The 19,337-nt window shown below is 43.9% G+C and overlaps 1 protein-coding gene across 1 annotated transcript in view; it reads right to left on the bottom strand.

Moving 5' to 3' along the window:
- Positions 1 to 19,337, bottom strand: part of ACTN3 (actinin alpha 3) — a 368,054-nt gene that overhangs the window by 73,683 nt on the left and 275,034 nt on the right. The gene's annotated exons all lie outside the window — the stretch shown is intronic.

Raw genomic sequence — 19,337 nt, 5'->3', positions numbered from 1 at the left:
TTATTTGTATTGTGTGAAGTTAGCAAATCTCACACCACACATAGATAGCAGATCTAATACCTCTTAGAAATAGAACCTCACATAGGCCTCGTTGCAACAAGCACTATGTTAAGCTTCATTATACAGCATTCTAACATATACACATGCTAAATAAATTTTTACTCTCAATGCAGTTAACTAATGGCATGCAAATTACTGCAGTGATAAAAAGTGTGCACTGTCAGAAATAAACAGTGCACAATGCTTTGGTAATATGCAGCCACTTCCTGCATTGCGAATAAATATCTTCCTTCCTCTCAGTGCATGAATGAGGATTGGTTCATGCACTGGCATAAAGGGAGATCATATATAGATATACATAATATAAAAAAATAAAATAAAACACAGCTCAGAGCCCCCGACTCCTGTCTCAGACCCCAGCCCAGCCCACCCTGCAAAAATGCCTTGGTGGCTCATATGGGACCAGGAGCCAGTCCCCCTTCCCCAGACAACCCAAAGGCAGACCCTGGTGGCTCAAGTGTATTTCCGTAGCTCCCTCCCATGAAGGTCCAGAAGCAACAACCATCCGCCCCTGCCTCTGTTGCCACCGTCTTGCAAAAGGGCAGAATCTGAACTACTGGGGTAGCTAGACGACCAATATCGAGTGGGCCTGAAACCAAAGTAGTGAATGTTTTCTCTCTTCCCACTCCTTGCCCACGATCTGGCATCTTTCCCTCTCCTCCCCTACAGGCAATCCTGCATCTCTTCTGGTCTCTCAACCTCCTCCGCCCGCCCCCCCCCCCCCCCCCCCCCCAGAGTATTGTTTAAACTTTTCTTCAATTCCAGAGGTTGCTGGCAGTGAGCAGCAATTCACACATGCTGTTCATGCCAGTCCCAGAACTTCCCTCTGACATGGTCCCACCTATGGGGAAACAGGAAGTTTTGTCAAAGGAAAGGCTCTGGAGCCAGTGCAACCAGCATGTGTGAGTGATTCTCCTGAGTTTTTTCTTTCTCTATGTCAGAAATTATAATTGTATGATTCATTACCTATCATTATGGCAGGGGATTTCAATTTACCTTTAGATATACGGATGGACAGACACTCTAGAACTAAACTTTCACCTGCCAAGGCATCTACCTCCCGGAAATATCTTATTTCTCAATTCCATTTGCAAGATCCATGGAGATTACAACATCCACAGACAAAAATTATACTTTCTTTTTAGCATCCCATAATAGTTTTTCTAGGATAGATTATTTTTTAGTTTCAAAATCTCTATTATCCTCGTTATCTCATATCAATATATCTCCTATTGTACTGTTTACAATGTCCTTGTAAGAAAATTTATGTTGAGCAAACATCCAGAACTTTGCGGGTCCATCTGATTGCGCATCGGAGTGCCATTCAGACTGGCAAAATGAACTTACCCTTAGTGGCGCATTGTATCACCTATCAACATACCTTTCAGGAGTTGCGGTGTGTGGTACTACAACTCATGCAACCCCTGAAGAGAGGGGGTGATATTGGGAGACTTTTGCTTCAAAGAGAACAGAAGTGGATCTTTTGGTTAAGAACTCTGGAACCGGAGGGGTTCCACCATCTTGAATGGTGTCATTTTTTCTAACTATTTTTCTATTGGTCATGTCCAGGTTCAGCGTCCTACGTCACACCTAGTTTAATAAGGGCGCCATATTTTTTGGATTGCAGTGTCCTTGGACAGCGAGGTTTAGCTGAAACGTTGTCGTTATTGTAAGAACACAGTATTTAATACTAGAGAAAAAGGCCCGTTTCTGTTAGAAATGAAACGGGCACTAGCAAGGTAATCTCCCTCCCTCCCTCCCTCCCTCCCTCCCTCCCTCCCTCCGAGTTCCATGCCCCCTTACCTGCCTCCCTCCCTGTTCTCTGAGTTCCAGGGCCCCCTCCCCCCTCCCCGAGTTCCAGGACCCCCTTTCCCCCCTCTTCGAGTTCCAGCCTACTCCTTCTTCCTCTGTCTCTCAGCATCACCCGAAATCTTACCGTAGACCAGAGCAGATAGTACAGTTATACTTCCTCACTCACAGGTTATTGGCTGCTGGCTTTCGTTGAGTGCTGGTGGGTTGGCTGGAGCGGGAGTGAGAGGGGTGCTGTGAGTGGCTGTGTGGCATGAAGCAGGGCTGTGTAGTGAGTGACATACTGTGTGGGGGGCAGGGCTGAGGGCGGCTCTTTGACTGGTGCTGAGAGGCTATGAACACTACAGGGCTTCACGGCTTCAGGGCTTCACTGTGACGGAGTCAGCTTCAGAACGTTGGAGGTGCGAATTGTGTGTTGGGGGGGCGGGGCTGAGGGTGGCTCTATGACTGGTGCTGAGAGCCTACGAACACTACAGGGCTTCACGGCTTCACTGCCACGGAGTCAGCTTCCAGCTTCAGAACGTTGGAGGTGCGAATTATATACGTATATATATATATATATATATATAATGACCTATATATCTTCACTAGTAAAACAGGCCCGTTTCTGACACCAATGAAACGAGTGCTAGCAAGGTTTTCCTCGGAGTGTGTATGTTTGAGAGAGTATGTGTGAGATTGACTGTGTGTGAGAGAGAGAGAGTGAATGTGCGAGTGTGTGTGTATGTGACAGAGAGAGAGAGTGAGACTGCTGGGTGCGAGTGTGTCTCCTCTGTCCCACCTCCAGCCACCCAGCGATTCTCCTCTCTCCCCTGCTCCCCCTCCAGCCACCCAGCGAGTCTCCTCTGTCCCCTGCCCCCCTCCAGCCACCCAACGATTCTCCTGTGTCTCCTGCCCCCCTCCAGCCACCCATCGATTCTCCTTTTTCCCTTGCTCCCCCTCCAGCCACCCAGCAATTCTCCTCTCTCTCCTGCCCCCCCTCCAGCCACCCAGCGATTCTCCTGTGTCCCCTGCCCCCCTCCAGCCACTCCTCCACTTTAATCAGCATATATTAAATTCCCCCATGTGCTACAGAAAAGCACCGAGCACATCCTATATAATAAAACGCACCTCCAATGTTCTGAAGCCGTAGTTCCGGAACGTTGCAGGAATGCTTCAAGGCTTGAAGTCTTCACTTTCTCGGCTTCAGAACGTTGGAGGTGTGTTTTATTATATAGGATGTGATGAACTTTTTTGGTTGCAGTTGTTTTGCATATGTTTCTTCTCTTTGCTGCCTCGACTATATGGACCTTGAAGCAGCATAGCTCATTTAAGCTGGAGCAAAATGCTGGCCAACGTCGGTCCGAGGGGTTGTTAGGAGCAGAGTATGTGACTGCAGAATGATGACTGCATTGAAGCTAAGTACTCTACTCTAAAGTTTTGAACTGAGTATGCTTTTGTAGATATTTGAGCACCTACTGCTTGAAGTTAGTGGGGTGTAGTTTTGCACATTTGTGTACAATATTTTATAGAGGAAGGTTTTTTTAGCCAATGATGAGGAACAGATCATATTGATCACTTGTAGCTCTTTAGGCCAATTAGTCTGGTGCTCCTTGAAGCTTTTTCCTTCCTTCAAACACAATGTGCTCTATTTTCACATTTATTTGTTTGCCTCAACAGTGAGTCATGTTTGTTGTTTATTTCTTGGAAAGAGAAGAGCATACAGGCCTGGCAGGCCTATCCCTATCACCTGCCACGGCACACCCCCAACAGGAAGAATACTAAAGAGGGGGTTGGACATGGCCAGATTTTTTAGAGTATGGGAGCATGAAGGTACCTCACAGCTCATTTTCTTACTATTACTACTCCCTCCGTCTATTACACTGCCACTGGCTCAGCCAAAGAAAGGGGCCATGGCAGGAGAAAGGAAGAGGGGGCATAGAAAGGGATGGGAGAGAAAAGGGAAGGATCTTGACCACATGGGCAGGGGGCTAGAGGACAGATGTTAAACCACAGGTTAAGAAAAGGGAGATACTGGACCACAGAGTTGGGGGGGGGGGGGGGTGGGGAAGGAGAGGGAAGAGAAAGGGGAGATGCTGAACCACAGGATAGGGAGACAAAAGTTAATAGAGATTCTGGACCATGGGGTGGGGGTGGGGGGGAGGAAGAGGCAGATGCTGGACCATGGGGAGAATGGGGAATAGGGAGACAAGGCAAAAGTTAAACATGTGGGGGTGTGAAATAGATAGAGGGGTGATACTGGAGGGGGGAGTGTGAAAGAGAGAGAGAGAGAGGAGATATTGGACCTGGGGATGGAAGAGTGGGAAATGGAGAGATAGAAAACAGATGCTGGAAATACAGAGGGAGAGTAGGGAATAGGGAGACAAAAGGCACTACATAAATATAGAAGCATCACCATACTGCAACAGACCAAAGGTCCATCAAGCCCAGTATCCTGTTTCCTACAGTGGCCAATCCACATCATAAATACTGGGCAGGATCCCAAACAAATGAAATAGATTTCATGTTCTTTATTCTAGGAATAAGCAGTGGATTTTCTCAAGTCCCTTTTAATAATGAGGTATGGACATAGGGTGGGAGGAAGAGGGAAGAGAAAAAGATGTGGGGAATAGGGAAACAAAATGCAGATGCTAGACATAGGGGAAGAGAGAGAGAGAGAGAGAGAGAGAAAAAAAAAAGAAAGAGGCTGAAGGCCTAGGAGCCAACTTTTCAAAATTATTAGGGGTGCTAAACCCAATGGAAATTACCTCTCCCTGGACATGGTCAAGGAGTTTGTTCAATGTTAGGAGTGCTCAAGCACCCATAGAGCTGACTCTTATGGTTGAAGGCTTGAAGAAAGATCTGATGGTAGGGTTGGGGACTGAGGCAGGGGCAGAGCATGGGAGAAAGCAGGATGGCAGATACTGGGGACATGATGGGATCTGGGGGACTGATGCAGGGTCTCAGGATAGGAGAAGGGAACTAGGCATAGGGTAAGTAGGGAGATGAACTAAGAAGGAATAGGTGGTAAAACTGGTAGGTGGGTGAAAGATTAAAAGAAGGAGATTAAGGACTAGAAGATGAAAATGAGGGGTGAAATTGGAATTTATAGAGAAGAAACAAAGAAAGATATGGATCAAAGAGCTAAAACAGGAAGATCATTGTCGAGACAGATGTAGGGGAGGAAAAGAAGATAGAAGGAGAAATGGAAACTGGGCAGAGAATCTTGGAAAGAGATACAAGAAGACAAACAGGAAAGTAGAAAACAGAGGTTGAGAACAGCATTAATGCAAAAATAAAGGGGCCAATATTTAAAAGGACTTGGGTAGGGGCACCTACCACTCAGATAAGTTCCTCCAAGATATCTTTATCACCTTGGCACGATCCAGATAGTACTGGGTGGTCTAGGAGTAGTTATCTGGGTAGTGGCAATTTTCAGTGTCACTACCTGGACAACTGTCCAGATAACTTTGGACAGCAAAAAGGCTGTCCTAAATCTATCTGAATAAGCTATTCAGAGAGCAGCTGAACATTGCTACTCTCTGAATAATGCTGGCATCTCATTCCTCTCAGAATATAAAGCAGCAGATATTGTAGCTGAATATCCAGGTTTTTTTTGCCCACTGCATCTCACATTAAAAAAAAAAAAATGTTGACCACTGTGGAATCAATATGGGGGAGGAGGGGGGGGGGGGTTTGAAAATATATATTTTTTAAATTTAATAAATTTATATATGCCAGGTTTACGAAATGTTTATTTCTTGTGGTGGGGAAAGGTAGAATTAAATAGGTAATCTCAGGGACTTTATTTAAGTTACGCTGCTCACTTAGCAAAACAATTTAAGACAGTGGTTCCCAAACTTTTTCAGTTCACGGCATCCTTAGTGTTCAAGAAATTTTTTGCAGCACTCCCCCCCCCCCCCCCCCCCCCTCAGCCACACAGGTCTCTACTGCCCCCTTCCTCCCGCTACACATCATGTCCAATATTTCTCCCTCTCTCCCACATGCACCATCTTTCCCTTCCCTCCACATCTGTGTCCAACATTTCTCCTTCTCTGGCCCCTCTCCGGTCTCCATGCAGCATCTCCCCCTCCCTTTGACCCTCAGATACAAGATTTCACCCCTTCCAACTTATGTCCAACACTTATGTCTCTCATTCCTCCTGCACCATCTCTCCTTTCCTTCCCCACCCCACCCACAATTCTCTCTCTGCTTGAACGTGTCCCCTAACCACTTTAATTGCATCCAAACTGCTGAATGATCAATAAAAACTACATCCATAGGCGGTCGGTGGCCCAGCTGTTTGGGGAGGCTAAAGGGGGCAGGATAGGGGGTGGGGTCAGGGATAGGCCTACTCCATAATTGCCTTACAACACGCAGAAACAAAAAGTAAAATGGGAGGGAAGGAAGATGCTGGACCAAAGTGCAGAGATGTCTTTCCCAAACATTGAAGAGTGAGATTAGTGAGATTAAAGGCTAGTGAGTGAGGGTTTTCTTGCAGTGCATTCGGTGTATACAATTTGTCAAGATGGAGAAGAGATTGAGTCCTAAGGAAGGTATTGACAAGTAATAAACGCCTTCATGTGCATGTAAAAATGGATTTATGTATCATGACATATCATAAGGATTACAGTAGGCAGTAGAACATTAATACACCTAATGTAAAACTAAAAAAGCTGGATTAGTACAGATCAATCCTACACAGAATCAGTACTAACAGAATACCCAGCCTTTTTCAAATACAGGTAGACCCTCAAGTATAGAATAAGTAACCACAAACTAAAAACAGAAATATGTAGACAAAAATTACACTGAACCCCCAAGAAGCTACATTCTGCATATGGTGCAACACCAGAAAAATAGGAACAGTGACACATGTCCCTCTGTACTATGCAAATATAAAAAGAGCAGATGTAAATTTCAAAAACTGTCATAGTCCAATTGCTGCATTATACATTAACAAAATGAAAACAGAAAATAAGATAATACTTTTTTTTTACTAACTTATTACAGTTTTTAACTAGTTTTCAAAAGCCAAAAAACATCCTTGCTTAATTTAGGACAAGCATACTTTTAACAGCAGTTCAGCTTTATCCTCTTCCACATATTTCTCCCTCAGCTTTGAGCCTCACAATGCTATTATGGCACTTCCTCTTCTCACTTACATATCTGAAAAAGGTCTTGTCCCCAAATTTTACCGTATTAGCTATCTTTTCCTCCATTTGCCGCTTCACTTTCCTGATAGCTTTTCCAGCTTCTCTTCGCTTATTTAGGTATTCTCTCCTGTCTTCATCTTTCTGAGTCTTCTTATAACGAGCAAAGACTAGCCTCCTTTCCCTTATCTTTTCAGCTACTACATTTGAGTACCAGAGAGGCCTTCTTTTCCTTTTCCTTTTATGTACTTTTCTAACATAAAGGTTAGTTGCCTTTAATATAGCTCCTTTCAGTCTCGTCCATTGCTGTTCTACTACATCCTTCAGCTGTTCCCATCCCACTAACTGTTCCTTGAGAAATTCCCCCATCTCGGCAAAGTTAGTTTCTTTGAAATCCAGGACCTTCAATCTTGCATGAGTTTCAGCAAAGTCTTCCCTACTAGAGGTATGGGAGGATATGCATACAGGAGGCCTGTCCCCAATGTAGGAGAAAGGCATTTGATGCTAGCCTGTCGTGGGCCTGAAGCCTGGAACAGAACTGAGGGATCTTGTGATTGATCTGAGTGGCAAAAAGATGCACCAAGGGGGTGCCCCATGCTCGGAAGATCGTGCGGACTACTCCAATGTTCAGTGACCACTCGTGAGGTTGCATTGTCCTGCTCAGTCTGTCAGCCAGACTGTTGTTTACACCTGCCAGATAAGTGGCTTGGAGAAACATGCCATGACGGCGTGCCGAAAGCCACATCTGGATAGCTTCCTGACATGGAGGGTGAGATCCGGTGTCCCCCTGCTTGTTGGTGTAGTACATGACAACCTGATTGTCTGTCTAAATTAAGATGACTTGGTTGGACAGCCGATCTCTGAAAGCCTTTACAGTGTTCCAGATCACTCTTAATTCCAGGAGGTTGATCTGCAGATCTTTTTCCTGAAAGGGCCAGGCTCTCTGAGTGTGGAGCCCATCTACATGAGCTCCCCACCCCAGAAGAGATGCATCCGTCGTCAGCACTTTTTGTGGCTGAGGAACTTGAAATGGGCGCCCCATGGTCAAATTGGATAAAATCGCCCACCACTGAAGAGAATTCCGAAGGCTGGTGGACAGTTAAACTACATCTTCTAGATCCCCCGCAACTTGAAACCACTGGGAAGCTAGGGTCCATTGAGTTGATCTCATATGTAGACGTGCCATGGGAGTTACATGAACTGTAGAGGCCATGTGCCCCAGAAGTCTCAACATCTGCCGAGCCGTGACCTGCTGGGACGCTCGAACCGTGGACACCAGGGACAGAAGGTTGTTCGCCCTTGCCTCGGGAAGATAAGCTTGAGCTGTCTGAGTGTTCAACAGGGCTCCAATGAATTCCAATTTTTGGACTGGGGTGAGATGGGACTTGGGATAATTTATGACGAACCCCAGTAGCTCTAGCACCCGAATAGTCATTTGCATAGACTCCAGAGCACCCTCCTTCGAGGTGCTCTTCACCAGCCAATCGTCGAGATAAGGAAACACATGCACTCCCAGTTTGCGTAGTGACGCTGCAACTACAGCTAGGCATTTGGTAAACACTCTGGACACAAACGTCAGGCCAAAGGGCAGTACACGGTACTGAAAGTGCTGTGTTCCTAGCTGAAATCGAAGATACTTCCTGTGAGCTGGGAGTATCAAAATGTGGGTGCAAGCATCCATTAAGTCCAGAGAGCATCCATTAAGTCCAGAGAGCATAGCCAATCATTTTCCTGAATCATGGGAAGAAGGGTGCCCAGGGAAACTATCCTGAACTTTTCTCGGACTAAAAATTTGTTCAGGGCCCTTAGGTCTAGGATGGGATGCATCCCCCCTGTTTTGTTTTGCACAAGGAAGTACCTGGAATAGAATCCCAGCCCTTCTTCCCCTGGTGGAACGGGTTTGACCGCTTGGGCCTGTAGAAGGGCGGAGAGTTCCTCTGCAAATACCTGCCTGTGCTGGGAACTGTAAGAATGAACTCCCAGTGTACAGTTTGGAGGTCTGGATTCCAGATTGAGGGTGTATCCTGACCGGACTATTTGAAGAACCCACCGATCGAAGGTTATGAGAGGCCACCTTTGGTGAAAAAATATCAACCTCCCCCCGACCGGTAAGTAGTCCGGTATGAATACTTTTTCTGAGGCTATGCTGAAGCCCGTCCCTTGCTTTTGCTGGGGAGCCACAGAGGCCTTAGGCACACGCTGTTGACAAGAATGAGTGTGCAGGGACTGAGCTTGGACAGGCTGCTGAGAAGCAGGAGTGTACCTACGCCTAGCATAGGAATAGGGAGCACTCCTCTTCCCTCCAAAAAACCTCCTGGGGGCGCCGAGGCATAGTCCCCTAGTACTCTTGGCTCTTTTGAGAGCGGACTCCACCACCATGGAATTGTGAGGTAGCTGAGACTTCATCAATCCAGGTTCCCTGTGGATGCTATATTGGGATTCAGTTCTCTTCGGGATCATGGGGTTAGACAGAGGGAACGACCTGTTTCACATAAGGACTTCCTTCAGTACATTATGCAAAGGAGCCATTGCAGCCTCTCTAGGTGGAGAAGGATAATCCAGGACCTCGATCATCTCTGCCCTGGGTTGATCCTCAACCTCCATAGAGAAGGGAATAGCCGCAGCCATTTCCCGGACAAAGGAGGTAAAGGATAGACTCCAGTGGAGACAGTCTCCTTTCTGGTGGAGGGGAAGGTTCAGAAGGAATTCCATAGGACTCGTCAGAAGAAAAGTACCTGGGATCCTCCTCTTCCTCCCACATATGTACATAAGTAATGCCACACTGGGAAAAGACAAAGGGTCCATTGAGCTTAGCATCCTGTCCACGACAGCGGCCAATCCAGGCCAAGGGCACCTGGCAAGCTTCCCAAACGTACACTACTACTACTACTATTTAGCATTTCTATAGCGCTACAAGGCATACGCAGCGCTGCACAAACATAGAAGAAAGACAGTCCCTGCTCAAAGAGCTTACAATCTAATAGACAAAAAATAAATAAAGTAAGCAAATCAAATCAATTAATGGGAACGGGAAGGAAGAGAGGAGGGTAGGTGGAGGCGAGTGGTTACAAGTAGTTACGAGTCAAAAGCAATGCCAAAGAGGTGGGCTTTCAGTCCAGATTTAAAGGTGGCCAAGGATGGGGCAAGACGTAGGGGCTCAGGAAGTTTATTCCAGGCATAGGGTGCAGCGAGACAGAAGGCGTGAAATCTGGAGTTGGCAGTAGTGGAGAAGGGAACAGATAAGAAGGATTTATCCATGGAGCGGAGTGCACGGGAAGGGGTGTAGGGATGGACGAGTGTGGAGAGATACTGGGGAGCAGCAGAGTGAGTACATTTATAGGTTAGTAGAAGAAGTTTGAACAGGATGCGAAAATGGATAGGGAGCCAGTGAAGGGTCTTGAGGAGAGGGGTAGTATGAGTAAAGCGACCCTGGTGGAAGATGAGACGGGCAGCAGAGTTTTGAACCGACTGGAGAGGGGAGAGGTAACTAAGTGGGAGGCCAGCAAGAAGCAGATTGCAGTAGTCTAAACGAGAGGTGACAAGGGTGTGGATGAGGATTTTGGTAGAGTGCTCGGAAAGAAAGGGGCGGATTTTACGGATGTTGTAAAGAAAGAAACGACAGGTCTTGGCAATCTGCTGGATATGAGCAGAGAAGGAGAGAGAAGAGTCAAAGATGACCCCAAGGTTTTGAGCTGAGGAGACAGGGAGAATGAGAGAGCCATCAACAGAAATAGAAAACGGGGGGAGTGGGGAGGTGGGTTTGGGGGGGAAAATGAGAAGCTCGGTTTTGGTCATATTTAATTTCAGGTGGCGTTGAGACATCCAGACAGCAATGTGAGACAAGCACGCTGAAACTTTGGTTTGGATGCAAGGTGAGATATCAGGGGTAGAAAGGTAGATTTGGGAGTCATCAGCATAGAGATGGTAGGAAAAGCCATGGGATGAGATTAATGAGCCAAGGGAAGAAGTGTAGATAGAAAAGAGGAGGGGACCAAGAACAGAACCCTGAGGTACGCCGACAGGCAGAGGGATAGAAGTGGAAGAGGAGCCACCAGAGTGAACACTAAAGGTGCGGAGGGAGAGGTAGGAAGAGAACCAGGAAAGGAGAGAGCCCTGGAATCCAAGTGAGGGCAGGGTATCGAGAAGTATGCTGTGATCGACAGTGTCAAAAGCAGCGGAAAGATCAAGAAGAATGAGGATGGAATATTGACCTCTGGATTTAGCCAGTAATAGGTCATTGGAGACTTTAGTAAGTGCAGTTTCGGTTGAGTGGAGAGGGCGAAAACCAGATTGTATTGGGTCAAGAATAGCATGTGAGGAAAGAAAATCAAGGCAGCGGCGGTGAACAGCACGCTCAAGTAATTTGGAGAGAAAAGGAAGGAGGGAGATGGGTCGGTAATTAGAGGGACAAGTAGGGTCGAGTGAAGGCTTCTTAAGGAGAGGTGTGACCACAGCATGTTTAAAGGCAGCATGGACAGTCACAGTGGAAAGTGAGAGGTTGAGAATGTGACAGATAAAAGGAATAAGAGCAGGAGAGATGGCATTAAGAAGGTGGGTGGGAATGGGATCAGAGGAACAGGTGGTACATTTTGAGGAAGAAAGGAGAAGTGTAGTTTCCTCAATAGTAACTTCAGGAAAGGAGGAAAGGGAATGTTATTCCTGGAATAATTGTGGATTTTTCCCAAGTCCATTTAGTAGTGGTTTATGGACTTGTTCTTTAGGAAACCGTCTAACCCCTTTTTAAACTCTGCCAAGCTAACCGCCTTCACCACGTTCTCCGGCAACGAATTCCAGAGTTTAATTATGAGTTGGGTGAAGAAACGTTTTCTCCTATTTGTTTTAAATTTACTACACTGTAGTTTCATCGCATGCCCCCTAGTCCTAGTATTTTTGGAAAGCGTGAACAGACGCTTCACATCCACCTGTTCCACTCCACTCATTATTTTATATGCCTCTATCATGTCTCCCCTCAGCCGTTTCTTCTCCAAACTGAAAAGCCCTAGCCTCCTTAGTCTTTCTTCATAGAGAAGTCGTCCCATCCCCGCTATCATTTTAGTTGCCCTTCGTTGCACCTTTTCCAATTCTACTATATTTTTCTTGAGATGCGGCGACCAGAATTGAACACAATACTCAAGGTGCGGTCACACCATGGAGCGATGCAACGGCATTATAACATCCTCACACCTGTTTTCCATACCTTTCCTAATAATACCCAACATTCTATTAGCTTTCCTAGCCGCAGCAGCACACTAAGCAGAAGGTTTCAGTGTATTATTGACGACGACACCCAGATCCCTTTCTTGGTCCGTAACTCCTAACGTGGAACCTTGCATGACGTAGCTATAATTTGGGTTCTTTTTTCCCACATGCATCACCTTGCACTTGCTCACATTAAACGTCATCTGCCATTTAGCTGCCCAGTCTTCCAGTCTCGTAAGGTCCTTCTGTAATTTTTCGCAATCCTGTCGCGAGTTAATGACTTTGAATAACTTTGTGTCATCAGCAAATTTAATTTCCTCGCTAGTTACTCCTATCTCTAAATCATTTATAAATATATTAAAAAGCAGCGGTCCTAGCACAGACCCCTGAGGAACCCCACTAGCTACCCTTCTCCATTGTGAATACTGCCCATTTAATCCCACTCTCTGTTTCCTATCCTTCAACCAGTTTTTAATCCACAATAGGACATTTCCTCCTATCCCATGACTCCCCAATTTCCTCTGTAGCCTTTCATGAGGTACCTTGTCAAACGCCTTTTGAAAATCCAGATACACAATATCAACTGGCTCCCCTTTGTCCACATGTTTGTTTACTCCTTCAAAGAATTGAAGTAAATTGGTCAGGCAAGATTTCCCCACACAAAAGCCATGCTGACTTGGTCTCAGTAATCCATGTCCTTGGATGTGCTCTGTAATTTTGTTTTTAATAATAGCCTCTACCATTTTCCCCGGCACCGATGTCAGACTCACCAGTCTATAATTTCCCGGATCTCCCCTGGAACCTTTTTTGAAAATTGGCGTTACATTGGCCACCCTCTAATCTTCCGGTACCACGCTCGATTTTAAGGATAAATTGCATATCACTAACAGTAGCTCCGCAAGCTCATTTTTCAGTTCTATCAATACTCTAGGATGAATACCATCCGGTCCAGGAGATTTGCTACTCTTCAGTTTGCTGAACTGCCTCATTATGTCCTCCAGGTTTACCGTGAAGTCAGTAAGTTTCTCCGACTCGTCCACTTGAAATACCATTTCCGACACCGGTATCCCACCCAAATCATCCTCGGTGAAGACCGAAGCAAAGAATTCATTCAATCTCTCTGCTACGTCTTTGTCTTCCTTGATTGTCCCTTTTACCCCTCAGTCATCCAGCGGCCCAACTGATTCTTTTGCCGGCTTCCTGCTTTTAATATACTGAAAAATTTTTTACTATGTTTTTTTGCCTCTAATGCTATCTTTTTTCGTAATCCCTCTTGGCCTTCTTTATCTGCGCCTTTTATTGCTTTGACACTCCTTATGCTTCTTCTTGTTATTTTCAGACAGGTCCTTCTTCCATTTTCTGAAGGCGTTTCTTTTAGCCCTAATAGCTTCCTTCACCTCACTTTTCAACCACGCCGGCTGTCTTTTGGACTTCCATCTTGGCCTGGGCCTCCAGGATGGTATTTTTGAACAGTGTCCATGCCTGTTGTATAGTTTTTACCCTCTCAGTTGCCCCTCTAAGTTTTTTTTTTCACCGTTCTTCTCATTTTATCATTTTACCACCTCTCTCGGCTGGACTGTAGTGATGTGCTCCCAGATACCTGATGTTTGTAGTCGTGGCGAATATCCAGGGAACACACACTCACAGCCGAGGGAGTGGAACAAATAAACTAACCTCGTCCTTTACTCTCAAAGAATAAAGGAGGAAAAGAAGCTAAATTTAGGATTTGTTCCTGAACTGGAAGAACCGCACATTCAGATTTGCAAATTATCTTTTTCTTTATTGAATACAAATGCAAGCAAATTTTCATTCAAATAAACTCAAATTCACAATTAGTGTGAGGCTTAATAGAACTGCAATAACATATTCAACATTCAAATGTAGAACTACATGTATACCCTTAACTTTGTCTGTTTCACCTAAAAAGGCAGAAAAGAACCTTTTCAGATAAGTATTTAAATTGTCTTTTATCAAAATCAGATATTTGTGGTTATTCTCTATCCTGATGTAAAAATTGGTCTCTTTGAGGCATATTTTCAAAGCACTTAGCCTCCCAAAGTTCCATAGAAACCTATGGAACTTAGCCTCCCAAAGTGCTTTGAAAATATGCCTCTTTGTGTGCACTATTGGTGTTTTTGCAGGGATCTCATGGATTTTTAATATCTGATGGTCTTTTCCTTTGTTTTCCCTTAAAGTGTTGTGAAAAAAATAATATATTCCATTCAACACCCTTGGCAATGTCACTTAGCTGTAGTTGAATTTACTTAGATGATGTTTTTCTTGCATTGAAGCTCATCTGGAAATTCTTCAGCAGATGATCTACAGAATTCTTCTTCCTAAAACCTCACTTATAAAGAAAATAAATGGAGGCAAAGCCCTTAAAACTCCCTGCTTGTCCAGGAACTGACTCCACTCTGGTGACAATTAATCAGTTCTCAATACTGTGGCCACACTCTCTAATTGAAATAAAATAAGTTAAAGGAGTACTCACTTTACAGCCTATTTCTCACTGTTGTTTCCCTAGTCTAAAATGATCCAGCAGGCTTCAGCACTGCATTCAGAACCATCCCACAGTAACCCATTCCAAATTCAAATGGTGATTCAACATTCCATCTCACAGACTTCACATAAAACCATAACTTTTCCCTTCACAGCTATCAGATCAATCTGGAGAATACAGCACTCATGCAAAAGCAGGGCTGGATTTTCTTTAATATGCAGTCAGGTTCCAAACCCTGTATTCCAAATATCAAATTCATCTTCAACCTCACAACCTGAGTCTCAACTGTTTTTCCTTATTCTATAAAGAGTAAAGCAGCCATGTGTCCACTTAATACCTTAGCATACAGACTCTCATTCAAACTTCCATTACCTTAAATTCCCTATAGATTAACCATCCATTCACTGTATGCAGAAACATACCTTTTCTCCCCTCAAAACCAAATTAAATATGGTTTAAACTTTCTCACAGCTTTCTATTAGTACAGCTCTCTCTCACCCAAAACACATCAGTTTTCCCCACATGAATTCAGCAATACAGCCATGAAAAAGGCAGTCTTGTTTATTTAAGTACTCACTTTCAAACTGGTACACATAAGCATAGGTCTTAATTACTCTTCCAATCACTTAGTTCACTGTAAAACCATAAAATATATACTTTCATTTCTTACATTTCACACTCAGCAAACATTTTATTCTGTCTCACTCTCCATGTTCACAGCCCTGGTCTTCAGCTCACCAGTCACCCTAGCAACTCACCCTCCCTAGAGGAACATCTGACATCACTCAACCAATCAGCTTGTCAGGAAAAGACAGGGTTTTTTTCTCTGATCTGTTTGGTTTAGAATCTTGGCTGACCCTTCCCCCCATAAAAGTTACTGCAAAACTTCCTATATAGAGCATTTTAAAGTCAAATTTTAACCTGACTTGTACCCAAAACAGCAAGGAACATTTTATAGTACAATCCCCACTTAATCATGGTTTATTCCTTGAAAAATAAAACCATATTTAAGAAACATCTCACACTTTCTTCATCTAACTCCATTAATAATTTCCAAACTAACTTTTTCAGCCAGAAGCATCCACCAAAATGCTGGAACAGCCCCCCCAGAGCCCCAGAAAAAAAGCATTTAATATATGTTACTATATATTACACTAAACGCTAACGTATTTGACTTCCTGTGTATAGTTACTTCAAGGTTGATATCAAAACTGATCATATTATGATCACTGTTATCAAGCGGCCCCAGTACCATAACGTCCCTCACCAGATCATGCGCTCCACTAAGGACCAAGTCTAGAATTTTTCCTTCTCTCGTCGGCTCCTGCACCAGCTGCTCCATAAAGCTGTCCCTGATTTCATCAAGGAATTGTACCTCTCTAGCGTGTCCCGCTGCACACGATCGGAAAAAGAGCCAATCTGCGGAAAGCGGAACGACCACCTCGTGAATGGGATAAGACCCTGCCGGGATCCTGCATGATAGAACCCCACCCGCTATCGAGAAAGAGGGCCAACCGGTGAATAGTGAGGCAATCTGCCCCGGAACGGGACAAGACCCTGCTAAATCCGGCCCGATCAAACCCCACCCGCTATCGGAGAGGAAAGCAAGCCGTGAGCAGAGAAGAGAGACTTTTCTGTTATCGGAGTGAGGAGCAAGCCTGTGAGCGGAAAGACGAGACTTCATCCAACGATCCTCCCAGGTGACTCGACCCTGCAAACGAGGGAATAACAATCAACTGCCAGCAGCTAGCGATGCTCCATAACATACTGTAAGACCTTCTTAAATGCCTTAACAACTTTAGCATACGCATCAATTGCTGTATATGCTTTACAACATTCTCTATATGCTCGAATTTGCTTTGTTGCTTATGCTTTGCAACATACTTTATGTGCATGGCTCTGTAACACATTGTAAGACCTTCTCTAAATGCCTTAATAATGCCCAACATAAGCTTCAATTGTCTAGTTGCCTTGCATCATGCTTTATATGTTATGTAACATAGGAAAAGACTTCCTTTAAATGCTTAAATGCACTACAGGCTTTAAAAAAGATTTATACATACCTAGCAACATGGTACAACATGGTACATACTTTGCAACATGATTTATATGCTCTGCAACACAGTGAAAGACTTCCTTTAAATGATTAAATGCTTCACAGACTCAAAAGCTCTATATACACCTTGCTACAGGTCAAAAGACTTAATTTAAAGACTGATTTAAATACCTGAAATCTGCACCTAGAATTGTAATCTGTTTTAAATTATAGTAATTTGCATCTCATAGCATGACACTACATCTAGTACTGTAATATGCTTTGTACCACATCTAGAACTGTAATTTGCTTTCAAACCTTAAAGCAATAACACCACGATTTAACAACCAAATCTTCTAACGCTATAAACACACATACTAACACACAAACTAACACTGATATGAACGCCAATAACCTCCTCCTAACTATCTACTGTCTCACCCTAATCCAACATGCACTCATAATTCCTAGCACAGACAACAACAGTCCCACAGTGCGCACAATTCATAAACCACCCGCACAACCCATACAAAACATGCTTACCCCAAAAATCAAAAAAGGCCACGAACAACCTACTACTCACGGACATCATCAACAGAAAGGAAGGAAAGAACATAACAAACTCAAATATCAAGAAGATAAAAATCACTACTACCTCGAACCCAACTGCACACCACCAACTAATACAAATAGGTTACATTAATGCCAGATCAGCAGTTAATAAAACCACAATAATAACAGACTGGATTACTGATGACCATCTAGACCTCCTACTTATCAGCGAAACTTGGATCCATGACTCCAAAGATCCAATCATCTTAGAGCTCTGCTCTCCAGGATACAAAATCACTCACTGGACAAGAGAAGGAAAAAGAGGAGGAGGCATAGCAATAATCTATAAATCTCAATTCACAATCACAACAACAGCAGAAACTATGCTTCCCCAACTTGAAATAGCCTCAGTTAGAATCAATCACCCCAACCTATGCGAACACCTAAACCTAATCCTATTTTACAGACCCCCAGGCAACTGGCAAGACTCACAATCGCACTTTATGGATTTCATATTGAATACATGCATTTCCAGCCAGGACCTCCTCATAGCAGGAGACATCAATCTACACCTTGAAGATACTAACTCAAGCAACACACGTGAATGCAAGGACTTCCTCCAACTATGGGAGTTCCACTGGCCAAACATGCAACCCACCCACAACAAAGGACACACACTAGATATTTTCACCCACAAAGTCGCATCAGAACCTAACCTCACAATTATAGATACAAAATGGACTGCCACGCCATGGTCCGATCATTACAAAGCAAACCTCTCCCTTCATTGGAGAACAAAAAAGACACAACAAAAACAAGGAAAAAAAACCTATACTACGAGAGGCAAAATAGACCCACTAACATTCTGGCAACTATTCTATACTGACGAATGGATAACACCTACAGACTCACCCCAATTTCTCCAAGAATGGGACAACAGATGCAGAACAATACTAGACAACATCACACCTCTTCAAACTAGAACCTCACATAGAAAAAACTCAACACCATGGTTTAATGAAGAACTGAAAGAAATAAAAACTCAAGTTAGAAGATCAGAAAGAGCATGGAACAAGAAAAAAAGATGAACACACACTCAAAGACTGGAAACAACTACAAAGAAAATTCAAATACACTATCAAACAAACTAAAAGAACATACTACAAAACCTTAATAGGACCAAACTACAAGGACACACACAAACTCTTCTCACTCGTAAACAAATTCCTAAACACTACATCGGTCACCTTTAATAATACAGACACCCCATCCGCAAACAACCTTGCGAACTACTTCAATGAAAAAATTACAAAGCTCAGACTCATGATACCTACCAACACCACTGAATACACAAGCATCCTTGAATGTCTAGACCCAAAAACTGGAGAATACCCAGCAGACCGATCTTGGACCAACTTTGACACAATATTGTCAGAAGAAACCTCACATTGGCTCAGTAAATACGCCAAGTCACAATGCAAATTAGACATCTGCCCTAACAGCCTTATAAGATCTGTCCCTAAACAATTCAAAAAAGACCTCACAAATCATGTAAATCACAGACTTCAAAATGGTCTCTTTCCCACAGACAAAGGAAATATCTTACTAACTCCGCTACCAAAAGATGCTAAGAAAAGCACAATGGACTTAACCAACTATCGCCCAGTAGCTTCTATTCCACTTATAACTAAACTCATGGAAGGCATAGTGACGAAACAACTTACTGAATACCTAAATAAACACTCAATCCTGCACGAGTCTCAATCAGGATTTCAGTCAAATCACAGCACTAAAACTGTCCTAGTGTCCGCAATGAACTCATTTAAACAAACAATTGCAACTGGAAACAACATACTCCTCTTACAATTCGACATGTCCAGTGCCTTTGACATGGTTAATCATGAAATACTATTACATATACTAGAATACTTTGGAATAGGAGGGACAGTTCTCAAATGGTTCAAAGGATTCCTGACCACAAGATCATACCAAGTAACAATGAACGTGGACAGATCACCCCCATGGTTACCTGAATGTGGTGTCCCACAAG

The sequence above is a fragment of the Microcaecilia unicolor genome, chromosome 11 (assembly GCF_901765095.1).
Source record: "Microcaecilia unicolor chromosome 11, aMicUni1.1, whole genome shotgun sequence".
In the NCBI taxonomy this organism is placed as follows: domain Eukaryota; kingdom Metazoa; phylum Chordata; class Amphibia; order Gymnophiona; family Siphonopidae; genus Microcaecilia; species Microcaecilia unicolor.
Note: the sequence above shows the minus strand (reverse complement) of the source record. Positions and strands in the feature narration are given on the sequence as shown.